A 19,525-nucleotide genomic window follows, 5' to 3' on the forward strand; every position below is an offset into this window, starting at 1 on the left:
GGATGGAGATTGCTGCCAGCCAGGCAGTGAAGGGCTCAAATACAAGCTTCTCCCAGCTAGTCCTCCAGATTAATGGGGGTCTCAGCACTGAGACCCTGACTGATCAATAGTTTTGACATGTCTCTGCGATATGTCACTAGTTTACTTTAGATCTAGCTTTTTTTTACGTGAAACATATTTTTTTTTATGTGCTTCCATATATGGATGTATTAATAGTGAGTTGCAATTTTTTAAAATAATTTAAAGGAGGCGGATGTGTTATCCTATACATAATAAGAGTTAAAGGGGTTATCAGGCAAATAAAACCTATACCCTTGCCACAGGACAGGGGATAAGTGTCTGATCATGAGGGGTACTGGGGAACTTCAGAACAGTGCCGTCTCTTACCTTGGAGCACTCCAACCCCCACCTTCCGAGGTAAACTGGTCTGGGGAGTGACAGCCCGCTCCGCCAATCACTGACTGGTTATTAGTAAAGCAGACTGTCACTCCAAAGACCAGTTTGTCTCACAAGATGAACTCCCTGAGGTAAGAGACAGGTCCTGTTCTAGAGGACTTGGGGGCCCAATGATCTGTGGATAAGGGATAAGTTTTATTTTCTGAATAATGCCTTTAAACCTCTATATGGACCTGTTCTATAGGATGCACTGTGTACATTTACATTGAAATATTAAAATCAACTATAGGGTAACAGGCTAAACTGGATGCCGTTTTGTATTTTTTCATCCTAGGTAACTACCGTATATACTCGAGTATAAGCTGACCCGAATATAAGCCGAGGCCCCTAATTTTACCCCAAAAACCCAGGAAAAGTTATTGACTCGACTATAAGCCTAGGGTGGGAAATACATCATCCCCCCATGTAATCATCCAGACCCCTGTCATCATCCCCCCCTTCATCATCACCGCCTGTCAGTCCCTTCATCAGTGATCTTCAACCTGCGGACCTCCAGAGGTTGCAAAACTACAACTCCGAGCATGCCCGGACAGCCATCGGCTGACCAGGCATGCTGGGAGTTGTAATTTTGAAACCTCTGTAGGTCCGCAGGTTGAAGACCACTGCGGCCTTCGTCATCACCCCCCCCCCCCCTCATCATCACCGCCTGTCAATCCCTTCATCAGTGGTCTTCAACCTGCTACTACTACAACCTAAAACTACAACTTCCAGCATGCCCGGACAGCCGGAATGCTGGGTGTTGTAGTTTTGAAACCTCTGGAGGTCCGCAGGTTGAAGACCACTGTGGCCTTCGTCATCATCCAGCCCCCCCCCCCCCCCTTTTGTTTTGTACTCACCCCCCCCTCGACGTTGCCTTGACCACGATGCACATGGACGTTGCGCATGAACGTCTCTGTGCGTCGTCGTCAAGGCAATGTCACTAGTCCTGGGCAGGCCCGAAGCATGGAGAAGAGGCCCCCCCGGTGAAAATGGACAGCCCACAACGACTTACCATCCCCACTGGACGGTCCCTGCAGCATAGATGACCCGGACCAGCTCACCCTAACTTCCCGCCAAGGGGAGGTGAGTACAAAACAAAAGAGGGTAGTGGTCTTCAACCTGCAGACCTCCATGAGGTTTCAAAACTACAACACTCAGCATGCCCGGACAGCCGATGGCTGGGAGTTGTAGTTTTACAACATCTGGAGGTCCGCAGGTGGAAGACCACTGATTGAAGGGATTGACAGGCAGAGAGTTCACTCGAGTATAAGCCGAGGGGAGCGTTTTCAGCAAGAAAAATCGTGCTGAAAAACTCTGCTTATACTCGAGTATATACGGTATATAGCAGAACCGTATAAATATTCAAGGAGTAACTGGTGAACTATCAAGGGTGTTATCGGTAAGAGCCGTTCCGTATAGTGATATATATTCTGTAGAAGTCAAGTAGCATTGACAAATACATTGACCTTTCTCGGCTACCTCACTTGAAGCCATTGAAATTACTACCTTGTTAATTGTCTATTTTCCTTTGTTGCTTTCCCCTGGTGGAGACCACAATTCCTGGCTCCTCATAGATCATCATAACTGAGACGCTTTGTTCTCATTCAGTAATTAAGGCGTTTTCTAATTAAAGTGATATCACCGGCGCATGTTCCTAAAAGGGGGAGAAGAAGTAAGATTGAGCGGTAAGTCAAGAAGGGAGTCATTGTGAAATGCGTCTGAATGATCAAAGCCACGAGACCAAAGAGAAGCTTTAAGACTGCGGCCATTGTCTTGTACAAAAAAAAGCGATGAATGTGTAACAAAAAGTAAACATAAAAAATACAACGACTTACCTCGTAAAACTAGAAGCCGCTGAACGGGTCATTGTGCGTATTTAGATATACAATTAAATCAATGCACGGGAATCCGAAAAATTTCCAGACCTATGAGAATTAATTCAGTACATATTTTACATTTATGAAATAAAAAAAAGGATTAGATTGGGATTCAGCAGAACTGGAAATAAAAAGATTTATTGATCGGCTTTGGTTTTTTTAGAGTGATTGATCAGGATCGGTGAATGTGATAAACTTTAGAAAATAACCATCAAGCCTTCATTTTTTGTGTTGCCATGCCATAGAGGGAACTTTTCTATATTGAGCCTGTGTCTCTTACTATGAAACCTATATGATTTATGTTATATTTTATTTATTTATTTAATTTATTTATAAAAAAAATTATAAAATAAAAAATAAACAATACTCACCTGCCAAGATCCCCTGACGCTGCCACCCCGACGGTTCTCTCTCTCCTGTGATTCTGTGCTTCTTCCTGCTTTCTGTCACATGTTGTTCCTGCAAGAACTGCCTGCTTAGTCACTGATCTGTGATCTGCCTAAGGCAGGGATTAGCTGGGCGTGCACACAAATAGGATTCCAATGGAAGCAGGAAGAAGCGGAGAGCACTATGGGCTGGGCTTTGTTTAAACGGCAGCATGGGTCATCCGGGCAGGTAAGTATGATTTATTTTTCAGCTCCTGGGCTGAAAATTTAAAAAAAATGGGATATTGCATATAGTTAGCCAGAGTTTCTTAACCAGGGTGCCTCCAGCTGTTGCAAACCTACAACTTTCAGCATGCCCAGAAATCCTTTGGCTGTCCAGGCATGCTGGGAGTAGTAGTTTTGCAACAGCTGGAGGCACCCTGGCTTACAGTATGCAATATACCAGTACAGATCCAGTTTCCATTTAAGTATTAAGGTATTAAACAAAGTTATTTGACCGGCAGTAGCGCTAGTAGAGGTCTTACAAATTGTTCTGCTGTCCGATATACGTATGTGCATGAGAGCACACAGTTGTGTGTACACACCCGTGCCTCTGTGCTACAGAGCGAGATGTACTTGTCACACCTTGACCAAGTTTTTGAATATATATAGGAAGATGTTTTACCTTTATCGATGTGTATTTCTGTTCTGATCATATTCCTCCAGTATACGCAATGTTTCTGCCGATAATACTGGCCTGTGCAGTATTCTGTGCAGTTTGCAGGGAGATCTGCCCCGGCCGGAGGCGTCTCTACCTGTGTGCTGCAGAGTGAAGATGATTTTAAGTTCTGTAGCTGTGAGTGACGTCACTAGAAAGAGCTAGTTGGCCAAAAAAAATCCAGCGGCGTTTCGTGGAATATTGCTCTCCTTCCTCAGGGATGGCTTGGTCTCTCGGGCCCGAGAGACCAAGCCATCCCTGAGTAAGTGTGAGGCCAGCAGAAGTGTGGAAAGTCTGCATATAAGGAAAGGAAACAGAATAGTCTGGGCTCTCCCCAGAAGACAGCAAGGTGGCTGTAAAGGGGGAGGCAGGGGTCCTTGCGAGGAGCACACAGCCAGGTGCTGTGAGTGACCCACAACAAGTAAAGTGGACAAGACAAGGGGTCTTAGTACACACAGCAAGAGGCTGCAAACGCTGTGTGTGAACAGTGAGTAAAGGTTGCAGGAAAATTGTGTTTTAAGCTGGTGGAGACTAGCTTACCAGTGGGTAGAGAGGGAAGTGGCTAATGTGTAGTTAGTGGCTGGACGGCCTAGGATTTTGTTTTGTTCCTGTGTTATATTTTTGTTTATCCTGCAACCTGTCTAATACAACTGGTGAGGTTGACTTTCATAAAGAACTGTCGTTTGCTTACTGAATGAAGTAGAAACGTGTCCTGTGGCTGTGTCAAGGATGATCCAAGAGCTAACTCCAGAGTGATGTCTCTACAATACACTGTGCAGTGCGTTTTTCTACTTTGCTGTCATCTAATGGTAGATCTGTACAGTGCTTGTGAGAAAGATCCCATAGGCTTTAATTAGCCCATAAACATTAATGTAGAATGTATTAGAACCTGAAGGTGGAGCCTTTCTTTCCTTGTCTGCCTTCAAGAAGGAGTGAATTCTAAAGTCAAAGAGGAGAAGATTCACAAGAGCCCCTTCGCCGGTCTGGTACCTCATGTAGGCCTCTTGCCTGTAGCTACGAGCAGAGCTTTGCTGCTAACATGTGACATCTCTGCTAGACCTGCATCCTTCATAGGACACTGCAGTTCACCATCCATGAGTACTTTAATCTTTCTAAAATCCCCCACTGGGAGCCAAACTAGGGAAGATTCTATTAGTGAAGTTTATATGGACTGTGTCACTTCTACCTACACTGCTTAAAGGGGCACTCCGGAAATCTGAACTTATCAGACACTTATCCAACATCACACCAGTTTTTGATAAATGTGGGCCATACCCTAATATGTTCAAGATAACAAATCCATTAAAGGAGTAGTCCAGCGCACACTTTTTTCAATTTATCCTGTCCGGGTTGCAAAATAAAATAAAACAAACTTTCTCTTACCTGCTAACAAGCCCCCGGAGCTCCGGTACACTCCGGTACAGGTGTTCGGTCCCCGGGCTGTATTCTTCTTACTTCCTGTTAGCCCGGCACGTCACACGGAGCTTCAGCCTATCACCAGCCGCAGCGATGTCCCGCCTCGGCTGGTGATAGGCTGAAGCTCCGTGTGATGTGCCGGGCTAACAGGAAGTAAGAAAAATACAGCCCGGGGACTAAACACCTGTACCGGAGTGTACCGGAGCTCCGGGGGCTCGTTGGCAGGTAAGAGAAAGTTTGTTTTATTTAATTTTGCAGCCCGGACGGGATAAAATGAAAAAAGTGCGCGCCGCACTACTCCTTTAAAATCACAGAGGCCATAAAATATTACTAAAAGAAACCAACATGTTTTGGGACTTCCTTTTTTTATACCTTGAAAAAGGGGTGTCCCGAAACGAGTTGGTCAGAAGTGCTGGCATTTCTGTTTTTCCTGTGGATACTTAATTTCCCTGTGCACCTGGCCAGTTCATGTCCTGTGACTGATCATAAAGAGAGGTGAGCTGAGAGGTGGATGTATCACCTATTACTCATGAAGGGGATACCACTTGGTGGCTTATGTACTAGAGATTGTATCCCTGTGAGGCCGGTAACGTTAGCACCTGGCCTGGCTTTGCATGCTGCGCTCTGGTCAGTTAGGAGTTACAGGCCCGGGCCAATCAGCAGCTGAGGCAGGGTATTTCATTCCCCCTCAGCCTTCTGGTTGTGTTCTTGATTTCACCCTGGCTTTTGTCCTGTTGGTTTTAGTTTAGACTATTTACTTTAGTTTTGCCATGGCTCATCTTTTATCCAGACTAGAGGTGCCCAAAAGGGTACTACAGCCTATGTGTCCCAATCGTATCTCATCTTGTATCCAGGCTGCAGGTGCCCAACAGGGCACTACTGTCTCCATGTATCCTACCCATATATCATCATGTATCCAGGCAAGAGACGCTCAACAGAATTACTACAACCTTTTTGTATCCCAACTGTATCTCATCTTGTATCCAGTCTGGAGGCACCCAACGCGGTACTTGAACCTCCATGTATCCCAACTGTATCTCATCTTGTATCCAGGCTGCAGGCACCCAACATGGTTCTACAATCTCAGTCTATCCCTGTCATATCTCATCATCCAGGCTAGCAGTGCCCAATCGGTACTATCGCCTTAATGTATCCCAACCATATTTCATCTTAAATCCAGGCTGCAGGCACCCAACATGATACTACTACCTCCATGTATCTCAACTGTATCTAATCTTGTTTCCAGGCAGAGGCACCCAACAGCATTCTAGTTCCTCCATGTATCTCGATCATATCTCATCTTGTATCCATTGTGGCACCCAGGATACTAGATCCTCCTTTCTATTGTACAGTTTTCCTCTCTAATATTATAAACACTTCCATAGATCATCATTACATTCACATTCCATGTCTCCTTTTTATTGCAATATTTTTTATTTATTTTTTGCAATGAGTGTAAATATGGTGCAAGACATGTTTGTCAGTTTCTGGGACCCTGTCAGCCTCTTTACATTAAATAATTAAAATAAAAAAGAAAACCAAGGCATTGCGAAATACAATCCCTAATAACCATGGGGGATGATCCCCCTCATACCTGAATGGTGGGTTAATTTTCTTTGCAGAATTGTTAGTTTCTTTTTAGCTCACAACAAGGAGGCTCCGTGAGATGTGGCCTGGACAGAGAAGCGGCGCCTGATCTAAATTCACAGCCTTGTTATCAAAATATTGAATATTAATCCGTCGGTCTGGGCACAGCGCCCTCATTCATTTTCTTGGTCAATATTAACTGCAGATTAAAGGAAATAAATTTTACAAAATATCTTCAGTGTTTTACAATGTTTTTTTCAATATTGATTTTTTTTTTTATCAAACAAAACCAAATGTTTATGGGGGCGCATAGTCATATATAGAGCATTTTCACCATAAATAATAAAGAAAAAAGACAGAAAAAAAATAATGTTTCATGCATTTACTTTAAGTGTTATTAATTAGAAGTTAATCTTCAAAATTGAAATAATGGGCTTAAAACTTAAAACTTGTTTCCTATTGTAACAACGTTTGTAACATAACTATAGGCAGCCAATGTACCCTTCCATCCTTTATTTTCTGTTTAGACCAGTGTTTCCCAACCAGAGCTCCCATAACCCAAGGTGATTTGGTGGTGCAGCAGCCAGGGCTGGACGGTGCCCTCTTGCACAGGAGTAGGGAGTTCGGCACACATAGGGGCTTTTAACATCTGTGGGGGTTGGGGGAATTACCTAAATACTGGGGATTTCTATCTTATAGAATGAGAGGGAGGGGAGATAATTACCTATCTTCATGCTAGGGCTTCAAACTTATAGGGGGTCAGAGAATTACCCACCTACCTACATACTGGGGAATTCTTTCTAATAGGGGGGATTACCTACCTACATACATACTAGGGGCTTCTAGTTTATAAAATTGGGGGAAGAATTATCTATTTACATTCATACTGGGGGTTTCAAACGTATAGGAGGGAAGAATTACCTACCTACATATTGGGGGCTTCTTCCTTATAGGGGAGTTCCTATCTGCCTACTGGAGGCATCTACCTAATAAGAGGATTCCTTACCTAACTACTTGCTTAGGGCCTTCTAACACACAGGAAGGTTTCCCTACCTACCCACCTGCTGGGGGCTTCTACCTAATAGAGAAGAGGAAATGTACCTAGCTACCTACAAGGCACTTCTACCTAATAAGAGCAAAATTACCTACCTACTGGGGGTTTCTATCAAATGGAGGGGAACTACCTATCCACCATTACTGCGGGGTGCAATTTTCTGTTTTCACCTAAAGTGCAAAAGGAGCTAGCTACAGCTCTGCCTCCAACTGTTGCAAAACTACCCTTTGGCTGTCCGGGCATGCTAGAAAAATTTCGTAAAGAGATTTTGACTAAATCAGTTAGAACAAGGACCATGCGGACATTGCCGTCTTGATAGACATAAATGTATTCCGTCAATGAGCAGGATCATTCTTTCGGTGGTAGGATTGCAGGGGTGGGACTTCCATGCTGATATTTCATAGTCGACACTGTGCAGAAGAATACCCTTGAAGTCTAATTATTTAATAAGTGGATAGCTCATATCAGTTGGCCTCCAAGAGCTTTCGAGTATATGGTTGATATGATGTCTGCTTGTTCACTGTTGTGTAGGAGAAGTATGGAGAAGCCAAGCCAGTGACTTGCAAATGTAAAAGCTATAACACTAGACTTGATCTGCTCACCATACCCAGGGCTCAAGTCCTGCAGGAACGCGTGGGAACTGAGTTCCTGCACTTTTTCAACAGCATGAATACTGTTCCCATTAGCAAGAGTCCTGCAGGACAAGCCCTTGAGTGGAAATCTTGGGTGAGCTCCCACACTTTTTTTTCCCCCAAAACTTAAAGGGGTATTCCAGGATTTTTTTTTATTTGACTATGCTACAGGGGCTGTAAAGTTAGTGTAGTTCATAATATAGTGTATGTGACGGTTTTTTCACAATTCTTCTGTGATTTTCACCCCAATATTTATTTTTAACAGCATACAAAATGACTGTTGTCTCAGATTTTTCCCAGCTTGCAATGCGGCCGAGACCTGACTCACTAATGGGTGGAGCGATCGCTTGGTGGGAGAGAGATCAATCTGCAACTAATGCAACAGCTGTAGGCACCCTGATTGAAAACCACAGGTCTTTTGAATGGATGCAGCTCATTTATGTTTCAATGGGTCGGATGGCTGAAGTGTGGGAGGGAGGAAAATGGAATTATGTGATTTGTAAACAAAGAAGAAAAACTCAAACAGGAAATACCAGTTCACAAAAAGCTAGCCACAGTGTTATGGTAATCTCACAACATAGCTATTTAGCCCCAAGACAAGCGCAGATCCTTACTAACCATGTCCATTACGGTCTGCCAGGAACGTACTAAAATCACCTTATGGTGGAGAACCCCTTTAATCCCTGCATACAACCATTATGGAAGATGGGTAGTAGAAGTTCCTTAGGTCCTCAATGCATGTGTCTCATGTGCTATAAGCTATAGCTATACACAGGGTCACTGAAGATCCATAACACACAAACTAAAACTCTGTGTGCCACTATGAGACCTAACTTTTACATAGCTTGATTAGTGGATAGCCCATATTTCGGCTTTCACGAGCTCTTTAACCCCTTAAGGACTCAGCCCATTTTGGCCTTAAGGACTCAGACAATTTAATTTTTACGTTTTCATTTTTTCCTCCTCGCCTTCTAAAAATCATAACTCTTTTATATTTTCATCCACAGACTAGTATGAGGGCTTGTTTTTTGCGCGACCAGTTGTCCTTTGTAATGACATAACTCATTATATCATAAAATGTATGGCGCAACCAAAAAACACTATTTTTGTGGGGAAATTAAAACAAAAAACGCAATTTTGCTAATTTTGGAAGGTTTCGTTTTCACGCCGTACAATTTATGGTAAAAATGACGTGTGTTCTTTATTCTGAGGGTCAATACGATTAAAATGATACCCATTATTATATACTTTTAGATTATTGTTGCGCTTAAAAAAAATCACAAACTTTTTAACCAAATTAGTACGTTTATAATCCCTTTATTTTGATGACCCCTAACTTTTTTATTTTTCTGTATAAGCGGCGGTATGGGGGCTCATTTTTTGCGCCATGATCTGTACTTTTTTTTTATACCACATTTGCATATAAAAAACTTTTAATACATTTTTTATAATTTTTTTTTAATAAAATGTATTAAAAAAGTAGGAATTTTGGACTTTTTATTTTTTTTTTCGTTCACGCCGTTAACCGTACGGGATCATTAACATTTTATTTTAATAGTTCGGAAATTTACGCACGCGGTGATACCAAATATGTCTATAAAAAATTTTTTTTACGCTTTTTGGGGGTAAAATAGGAAAAAACGGACGTTTTACTTTTTTATCGGGGGAGGGGATTTTTCACTTTTTTTTACTTTTACATTTTTTAAATTTTTTTTTACACTTGAATAGTCCCCAAAGGGGACTATTCATAGCAATACCATGATTGCTAATACTGATCTGTTCTATGTATAGGACATAGAACAGATCAGTATTATCGGTCATCTCCTGCTCTGGTCTGCTCGATCACAGACCAGAGCAGGAGACGCCGGGAGCCGGACGGAGGAAGGAGAGGGGACCTCCGTGCGGCGTTATGAATGATCGGATCCCCGCAGCAGCGCTGCAGGCGATCCGATCATTCATTCAAATCGTGCACTGCCGCAGATGCCGGGATCTGTATTGATCCCGGCACCTGAGGGGTTAATGGCGGACGCCCGCGAGATCGCGGGCGTCGGCCATTCCCGGCGGGTCCCTGGCTGCGATTAGCAGCCGGGATCAGCCGCGCATGATACGGGCATCGCTCGGATGCCCGCGGTTATGCTTAGGACGTAAATGTACGTCCTGGTGCGTTAAGTACCACCGCACCAGGACGTACATTTACGTCCTGCGTCCTTAAGGGGTTAAGGATGGTTCTCTCCACTGAAGTCCTAAGTGCATAGAGCCCCGCTTGTCCTCAGTATACAGAGCCCTGCTTGTCCTCAGTGCACAGAGTCCTGCTTGTCCTCAGTGTACAGAGCCCTGCTTGTCCTCAGTGTACAGAGCCCTGCTTGTCCTCATTGTACAGAGCCCTGCTTGTCCTCAGTGTACAGAGCCCTGCTTGTCCTCAGTGTACAGAACCCTGCTTGTCCTCAGTGTACAGAGACCTGCTTGTCCTCAGTGTATAGAGCCCCGCTTGCCCTCAGTGTACAGAGCCCCGCTTGTCCTCAGTGTACAGAGCCCCGCTTGTCCTCAGTATACAGAGCCCTGCTTGTCCTTGTCCTACGTGTACAGAGCCCTGCTTGTCCTAAGTGTATAGAGCCCTGCTTGTCCTCAGTATACAAAGCCCTGCTTGTCCTTAGTGTACGGAGCCCCGTTTGTCCTCATTGTACAGAGCCCTGCTTGTCCTCATTGTACAAAGCCCTGCTTGTCCTCAGTGTACAGAGCCCCGCTTGTCCTCAGTGTACAGAGCCCCGCTTGTCCTCAGTGTACAGAGCCCTGCTTGTCCTCAGTGTACAGAGTCCTGCTTGTCCTCATTGTACATAGCCCTGCTTGTTTTCATTGTCCAGAGTCCTGTTTGTACTCAGTGTACAGAGCCCTGCTTGTCCTCAGTGTACAGAGCCCTGCTTCTCCTCAGTGTACAGAACCCTGCTTGTCCTCAGTGTAAAGAGCTCTGCTTGTCCTCAGTGTGCAGAGCCCTGCTTGTCCTCAGTGTACAGAGCCCTGCTTGTCATCAGTGTACAGAGCCCGGCTTGTCCTCACTGTACAGAGCCCCACTTGTCCTCAGTTTACAGAGCCCTGCTTGTCCTCAGTGTACAGAGCCCCGCTTGTCCTCAGTGCACAGAGCCCTGCTTATCCTCAGTGTACAGAGCCCTGCTTGTCCTCAGTTTACAGAGCCCCGCTTGTTCTCAGTGTAAAGAGCCCCACTTTTCCTGTGTACAGAGTGCTGCTTGTCCTCAGTGTACAGAGCTCTGCTTTTCCTCAGTGTACAGAGCCCTACTTGTCCTCAGTGTACACAGCCCTGCTTGTCCTCAGTGTACAGAGCCCTGCTTGTCCTCAGTGTACAGATCCCTGCCTGTCCTCAGTGTACAGATCTCTGCTTGTCCTAAGTGTACAGAGCCCCGCTTGTCCTCATTGTACAGAGCCCCGCTTGTCCTCAGTGTACAGAGCCCTGCTTAACCTGTCCCCACTTCTTGTAATTTTGTTTCGGCACAGAGACACAGGCAATAGCTGCAGGGACAAGCCAGGATTGCTTCACCTATAAATATACACACACAATGTATATTACAAATAATTTTATAATGTTATTATCTACATTATATAAAAAGATTTTGCAAATAAAAGGTACACTTTATGGTTGTCTTGTGGAGGTTCAATAGGTCCCCAGGGCACGTGCATTATTTGCCATAACTATATTGCAGCACATCCCTATAGACCTCTATATGAGGTCCCCAAATATCCATAAATCACACACAGTAGGTCTCTGTTTGTCACCATAGGGCTCCGGAGGGTGTAACCTTCCATGGGGAGATTAGTGGTCACTCCATATCAAATGGCCTTCAGCAGCCATGATTTGTCTGTCGTATTTTCAATGGCAAATGACCCTGTTGCTTCACCTTCTCAGTCCCTTAGTTATAATATCAGCCGAAGTATAATAGAAATTACATTATAAAATCTTTCTTCAACAAAAGCTTTTCTCGGTATGAGAGACCTTGACATTTATGTTGAGCTCATGAGCAGTAAAATATTTCATTAGTCTTAAGTGTTGCAGTTTCTATACAGCTATTTTTTTCCAATCAAGCATTAATGTTAGAGATGAGCGAATCGAATCTGACGAATCCAAATTTGTTACGAATTTCAGGAAAATTTTTAAGTGCGCAAATTGATTCATTAAACACCATTTAGTGCGGTCTAGGCTCCAGGGCATCTAAAATGTCGGGCGGCAGGATGACCCTGAATCACATACAGGATGCAGCTTATCAGCAGCCAGTCACCCCTGTGATGTCACAGCCCTATATAATCGGCAGCCATATTGCGGCCAGTCACATCAGCCTTTTATTGCAGAAAGAGAGAGAGAGAGGGACAGAGAGCAGTGTGTGATGCACAGAAAAGCCAGTAGTGTGCAATCAGAGCGGGTGTTTAGTGCGGCGAGGACCATAGTCACAAAAGGAGAACTTGTCTGTCCACTAAAAATGTGGAGAGACTGACGTTTGTGAAGATGAATCAGGGATGGATCAGCCAGGATTTCCAGCCACAAATGCCTGATGGCTCAGAGTAGATTGACCATGGTGCCACACCAACACTTCACAAATATGGATAGTGCTAAACAGATTTTACCTGTTCAGGACCCAGGGCGTAATTTTACGCCCTGGCGCCCTGGTACTTAAGGACCCAGGGGCGTAAACTTACGCCCTGGCTTTTTTTCCGGTCCCTGCTGCGCGCCGGGCAGAGATCGGAAGCGGATGCCTGCTGAAATGCTTCAGCAGGCATCCAGGGCAAACGTCGAGGGGGGCCATGTCTGCCCCCATGTCGGCGATCGCCGCAAATCGCGAGGGAAATCGTTCCTGCGATCTGTGGCGATACCGGGCTGATCGGGTCTCTGGGACCCGACCGCCCGGTAATTTTGCATGATCCCAGTTGTCACAGACAGCCAGGACCATGTTGAAGTATAGGAGCGAGGTGGCAAGCCTGCCACCTCCTCCTATCCCCTGCGATTCCTAAATGACCAATCGCAGGGGGGGCGGTTACTTCCTCCTGCCCTGCCCGGCCCCTGGAAGTCCTGAGAAAACGGGAGGAAGATCGGAAGACGCGGCGGGGGACAGGGGAATGCTGGGGCCCGGCCCCGGTACTTACCTCGTCCCTGAAGACCCGGATCCCAGTAGCGGAGACGACGGTGGTGGCGACAGGTGAGTGGATCGCCGTAAAGCGATCTGGACTTCTCCATCTGGTCCCCTTACACTTCAACTCCCAGCATGCCCAGACAGCCCTTGGCATCAGGGCATGCTGGGAGTAGCAGTTTTGCAACATCTGGAGGTCCACAGTTTGGAGACCACTGTGCCCTTCCAGATGTTGCAAAACCACACATCCTCAGCATGCCCAGACTGTCCAGTTTTGTCCAGTTTTGCAACATCTGGAAGGGCACAGATTGGGAACCACTGTATTAGTGGTCTGCAACCTGTAGTCCTCCAGATGCTGTAAAACTACAACTCCAAGCATGCTGGGAGTTGTAGTTCGGCATCCTCTGGCTCTAAAGATGTTGCCGAACTACTACTTTCAGCATGCCTGCGAATTTTTGGGAATAGTGGTTTTGCAACAACAGGAGGCACACTGGTTGGGAAACATTGTCTGTTTCCTAACTCAGTGTTTCTCAACCCGTGTGCCTCCAGCTGTTGCAAAACTATAACTACCAGCATGCACTGATAGACTGTGCATGCTGGGAGTTGTAGTTTTGCAACAGCTGTAGGTCCCCCCCCCCTCCCTTTGAATGTACAGGGTACATTCACATGGGCAGGGGGCTTACAGTGAGTATCAGGCTGCAAGTTTGCGATGCAGCAAATTTTGCGCGGCAGATCAAACTCGCAGCGGGAAACTCGCTGTAATCCCCCGTACGTGTGACTGTTCCCTAAAAACACTACACTACACTAACACCAAAAAAATAAAAAGTAAAAAACACTACATATACACATACCCCTACACAGCCCCCCTCCCCAATAAAAATGAAAAACGTCTGGTACGCCACTGTTTCCAAAATGGAGCCTCCAGCTGTTGCAAAACAACAACTCCCAGTATTGACAGACAGCCGTTGACTGTCCAAGCATGCTGGGAGTTTTGCAACAGCTGGAGGCACCCTGTTTGGGAATCACTGGCGTAGAATACCCCTATGTCCACCCCTATGCAAATCCCTAATTCAGGCCTCAAATGCACATGGCGCTCTCACTTCGGAGCCCTGTCATATTTCAAGGCAACAGTTTAGGGCCACATATGGGGTATCGCCGTACTCGGGAGAAATTGCCTAACAAATTTTGGGGGGCTTTTTCTCCTTTCACCCCTTATGAAAAGGTGAAGTTGGGGTCTACACCAGCATGTTAGTGTAAAAAAATACATTGTTTACACTAACATGCTGTTGTTGCCCTATACTTTTCATTTTAACAAGAGGTGAAAGGGAAAAAAAATTTATGCAATTTCTCCCGACTACGGAGATACCCCATATGTGGGCGCAAAGTGCTCTGGGGGCGCACAACAAGGCCCAGAAGGGAGAGTGCAACATGCACATTTGAGGTGATTTGCACAGGGGTGGCTGATTGTTACAGCGGTTTTGACAAAATAAAATAAAAACCCACATGTGACCCCATTTCAGAAACTACACCCCTCATGGAATGTAATGAGGGGTGCAGTGAGAATTTACACCCACAGGTGTCTGACAGATCTTCGGAACAGTGGCCTGTGCAAATAAAAAATGTTGTACAGCCCACTGTTCCAAAGATCTGACAGACACCAGTGGGGGGGGGGGGGGTAAATGCTCACTGTACCCCTTGTTACGTACCTCAAGTGGTCTAGTTTCCAAAATGGTATGCCATGTGGTTTTTTTTTTTTGCTGTTCTGGCACCATAGGGGCTTCCTAAATGCGACATGCTCCCCGAGCAAAATTTGCTCTCAAAAAGCCAAATATGACTCCTTCTCTTCTGAGCATTGTAGTTCGCCCGTAGTGCACTTCAGGTCATCTTATGGGGTACCTCCATACTCAGAAGAGATGGGGTAACAAATTTTGGGGGGTATTTTCTGCTAACAACCCTTGCAAAAATGTGAAATTTGGGAGGAAACACACATTTTAGTGAAATTTATTTTTATTTTTTTACATATGCAAAAGTCGCGAAACACCTGTGGGGTATTAAGTCTCACTTAATTCCTTGTTACGTTCCTTAAGGGGTCTAGTTTCCAAAATGGTATGGCATGTGTTTTTTTTTTTTTTGCTGTTCTGGCACCATAGGGGCTTCCTAAATGCAACATGCCCCCCAAAAACCATTTCAGGAAAACGTACTCTTCACAATCCCCTTGTCGCTCCTTCGCTTCTGAGCCCTCCAAACACTTTACATAGACATATGAGGTATGTGCTTACTCGAGAGAAATTGGGCTACAAATATAAGTATACATTTTCTCCTTTTACCCCTTGTAAAAATTCAAAAATTGGGTATACAAGAACATGCGAGTGTAAAAAATGAAGATTGTGAATTTTCTCCTTCAATTTGCTGCTATTCCTGTGAAACACCTAAAGGGTTAAAACGCTGACTGAATGTCATTTTGAATACTTTGGGGGGTGCAGTTTTTATAATGGGGTCATTTGTGGGGTATTTCTAAGATGAAGACCCTTCAAATCCACTTCAAATCTGAACTGGTCCCTGAAAAATAGTGTTTGGAAATTTTGTGAAAAATTGGAAAATTGCTGCTGAACTTTGAAGCCCTCTGGTGTCTTCCAAAAGTAAAAACTCGTCAATTTCATGATGCAAACATAAAGTAGACATATTGTATATGTGAATCAAAAAACATTGGAATTGGAATATCCATTTTCCTTACAAGCAGAATGCTTCAAAGTTAGAAAAATGCTAAATTTTCAAATTTTTCATCAAATTTTGGGATTTTTCACCAAGAATGGATGCAAGTTACCAAAACATTTTACCACCATGTTAATGTAGAATATGTCACGAAAAAACAATCTCGGAATCAGAATGATAACTAAAAGCATCCAAGAGTTATTAATGTTTAAAGTAACAGTGGTCAGATGTGCAAAAAATGGCCGGGTCCTAAGGTGTAAAATGGCTGGGTCCTTAAGGGGTTAAAGTGGTACTCCAGTGGAAAACTTTTTATTTATTTTTTTAAATCAACTGGTGATAGAAAGTTAAACAGATTTGTAAATTACTTCTATTAAAAAAATCTTAATCCTTATAGTACTTATTTGCTGCTGAATACTACAGAGAAAATTATTTTCTTTTTGGAACACAGAGCTCTCTGCTGATATCTCTGTACATTTAAGGAACTGTCCAGAGCAGCATATGTTTGCTATGGGGATTTTCTCCTACTCTGGACAGTTCTTAAAATGGAAAGATATGTCAGCAGAGAGCTCTGTGTTCCAAAAAGAAAATAATTTCCTCTGTAGTATTCAGCAGCTAATAAGTACTGGAAGAATTAATATTTTTTTTTATATAATTAATTTACAAATCTGTTTAACTTTCTGGTACCAGTTGATTAAAAAAAAAAAAAAAGTTTTCCACCGGAGTACCCCATTAAGGTGCTGCTTCCCAGTTACAGGCATTCCTCTGCATAAGACCACAAGTAAGGATTGAGGATATGCATTACGTAAAACGTAACAAAAGGAAAGGTGTGCAAAAAACACCATGTGCCACCTACACTAGCAAGTATTGATATGATGCAAAGACCTCTAAAAGGTGGAAGGGAACAACGTATGGTCCATTGTAACCGGTGGGGGGTAAAAACTTCCCCTGTAAGGCCCTACTCTCACATTATTGATTCCATTCTTGGCAAGTGTTACTCGCCCTAAAAAGGGTGGCACCACACAGGAACCTCTCCCTATTTCCCCCTACAAACACTGCCATTTCCCAGGGTTTTTAGGTGGAAATAGAGAGAGTTTCCTGTGTGGGGCCGCCCTTTTTAGGGTGAGTAACACTTGCCAAAAATGGAATTCATAGGGTGGGAGTAGGTCCTTACAGGGGAAGTTTTTACCCACCACCGGTTACAATGGACAATACGTTGTTCCCTTCCACCTTTTCGAGGAAAGTGTTACTCACCCTAAAAAGGGCGGCCCCACAGAGGAACCAATCCCTATTTCCACCTAAAAACCCTGGGAAATGGCAGTGTTTGTAGGTAGAAATAGGGAGAGGTTCCTGTGTGGGTCCGCCCTTTTTAGGGAGAGTAACACTTGCCAAGAAGGGAATTAATAATGCAAGAGTAGGTCCTTACAGGGGAAGTTTTTACCCCATCCAGTTACAATGTACCACCTTTCCACCTTTTAGAGGTCTTTGCATCACATCAATACTTGGTGGTGTAGGTGGCACATGGTGTTTTTTGCACACCTTTCCTTTTGTTTGATTTAAAAAAAAAAAAATGTGGGTCCATATATTTTATCCTAAGAATATTATTAAAAGCTAAGTTTTACCTAATGCATATCCTCAGTACTTACTTGTGCACACTAACACTTTCACAAAAGAGGCTGTTTTATTCTGCCTACCTGCCTCAGCTACTATTCTGATCCTGCCACCCGCTTGATGCCACACATCTGATGCCAAGTTTTCCTTTTTTCACCCACCTTTATCACCAGGTACTGGTATTGCCACCCACTCTGTCACTGGGTCACTTTCAGGACTCCTGACTGCCCCCTCCAGGCTGTCTTATTCTGCCACCATATGTTCTCCTCGTGCTGATGCCACCTGCAGGCTATCTCATTCTGCCACCATATGTTCTCCTAATGCTGATGCCAGCTCCAGGCTGTCTTATTCTGCCACCATATGTTCTCCTCATGCTGATGCCAGCTCCAAGCTGTCTCATACTGCCACCATATGTTTTCCTAATGCTGCTGCTACCTCCATGCTGTGTCATTCAGCCACTATATGGTCTCCTCATGCTTCCGCCACCTCCAGGCTGTGTCATACAGCCACTATATGCTGCCCCCAACTCCAGACTGTGTCATTTGGCCACTAAGTGGTCTCCTTATGCTGCCGCAAACTCCAGGCTGTGTCATTCAGCCACTATATGGTCTCCTCATGCTGCCGCCAACTCCACACTGTGCCATTCAGCCACTATATGGTCTCCTCATGTTGCTGCCACCTCCACACTGTGTCATTCAGCCACTATATGTTTTCCTCATACTGATGCCACCTCCAGGCTCTGTCATTGTGCCGCTCTGCGACAGTGATTCTAATAGGGATGCCTTTGATCTGCATGCTATACTAAATAACAGTATTATTTCACTAACCTAGTACACACCCTATGTGTGTTACAGCAAGGCAAAGTGTTCTAAACCCCTATTGAGGATTTCTGTAGGCCAGAAATAGCCATTTTTAATAGCAATTCACTGCAAATAAATTCAGACCAAAAAATTTTTTTGCGGAAAATTTGGCGAATTGGCCAAAACAAATTTTTCTAAAATTTGCTCATCTCTAATTAATGTGTATATGTCACTCCCAACCAATTCTGACACAAACTTATTTGGATTGAACAACTTCCCATTATAATCACCCAGGCAGAATAGAACATTTCCCTTGTACGAGAGCTCTTTGTATTCACTGTATTTTCTTTCTATCTGAGTGTTCTCTAATAAACAGTGAGAAATGTGTAATATGTAATTTGCTTTTCCTCCTGAAATATAATGGCTTATATTACAGAACAATAAAAGAGATATGAGCTCCATATAACATTATTTTATTAACTCTGGAATGGGCTCAGTGAAAGGGGGAAGGTTGAGATGCATTTGTGATACATAGTTAGTATGGTTGAAAAAAGACATACGTCCATCAAGTCCAACCAGGGAATTGAAGGGAAGGGTGTAAGGGGATAAGGGAAAGGGATGTAGTTTTATAATTCTGCATAAGCATTAATGTTATTTTGTTCCAGGAATGTATCTAACCCTGTTTTAAAGCTGTTAATTGTTCCTGCTGTGACCAGTTCCTGAGGTAGACCATTCCATAAATTCACAGTCCTCACGGTAAAGAAGGCGTGCCGCCCCTTTAGACTAAACCTTTTCTTCTCCAGACGGAGGGAGTGCCCCCTCGTCCTTTGGGGGGGTTTAACCTGGAACAGTTTTTCTCCATATTTTTTGTATGGGCCATTTATATACTTATATACGTTTATCATATCCCCCCTTAAACGTCTCTTCTCAAGACTAAACAATTGTAACTCCTTTAATCGCTCCTCATAGCTAAGATGTTCCATGCCCCATATTAGTTTAGTCGCGCGTCTCTGCACCCTTTCCAACTCCGCAGTGTCCCTTTTATGAACAGGCGACCAAAACTGAACAGCATATTCCAGGTAAGGCCGTACCAATGCTTTATAAAGGGGGAGTATTATGTCCCTTTCCCTTGAGTCCATGCCTCTTTTTATACATGACAATATCCTGCTGGCTTTGGAAGCAGCAGCCTGAC

Source organism: Hyla sarda, chromosome 5 (assembly GCF_029499605.1).
Source record: "Hyla sarda isolate aHylSar1 chromosome 5, aHylSar1.hap1, whole genome shotgun sequence".
In the NCBI taxonomy this organism is placed as follows: Eukaryota; Metazoa; Chordata; class Amphibia; order Anura; family Hylidae; genus Hyla; species Hyla sarda.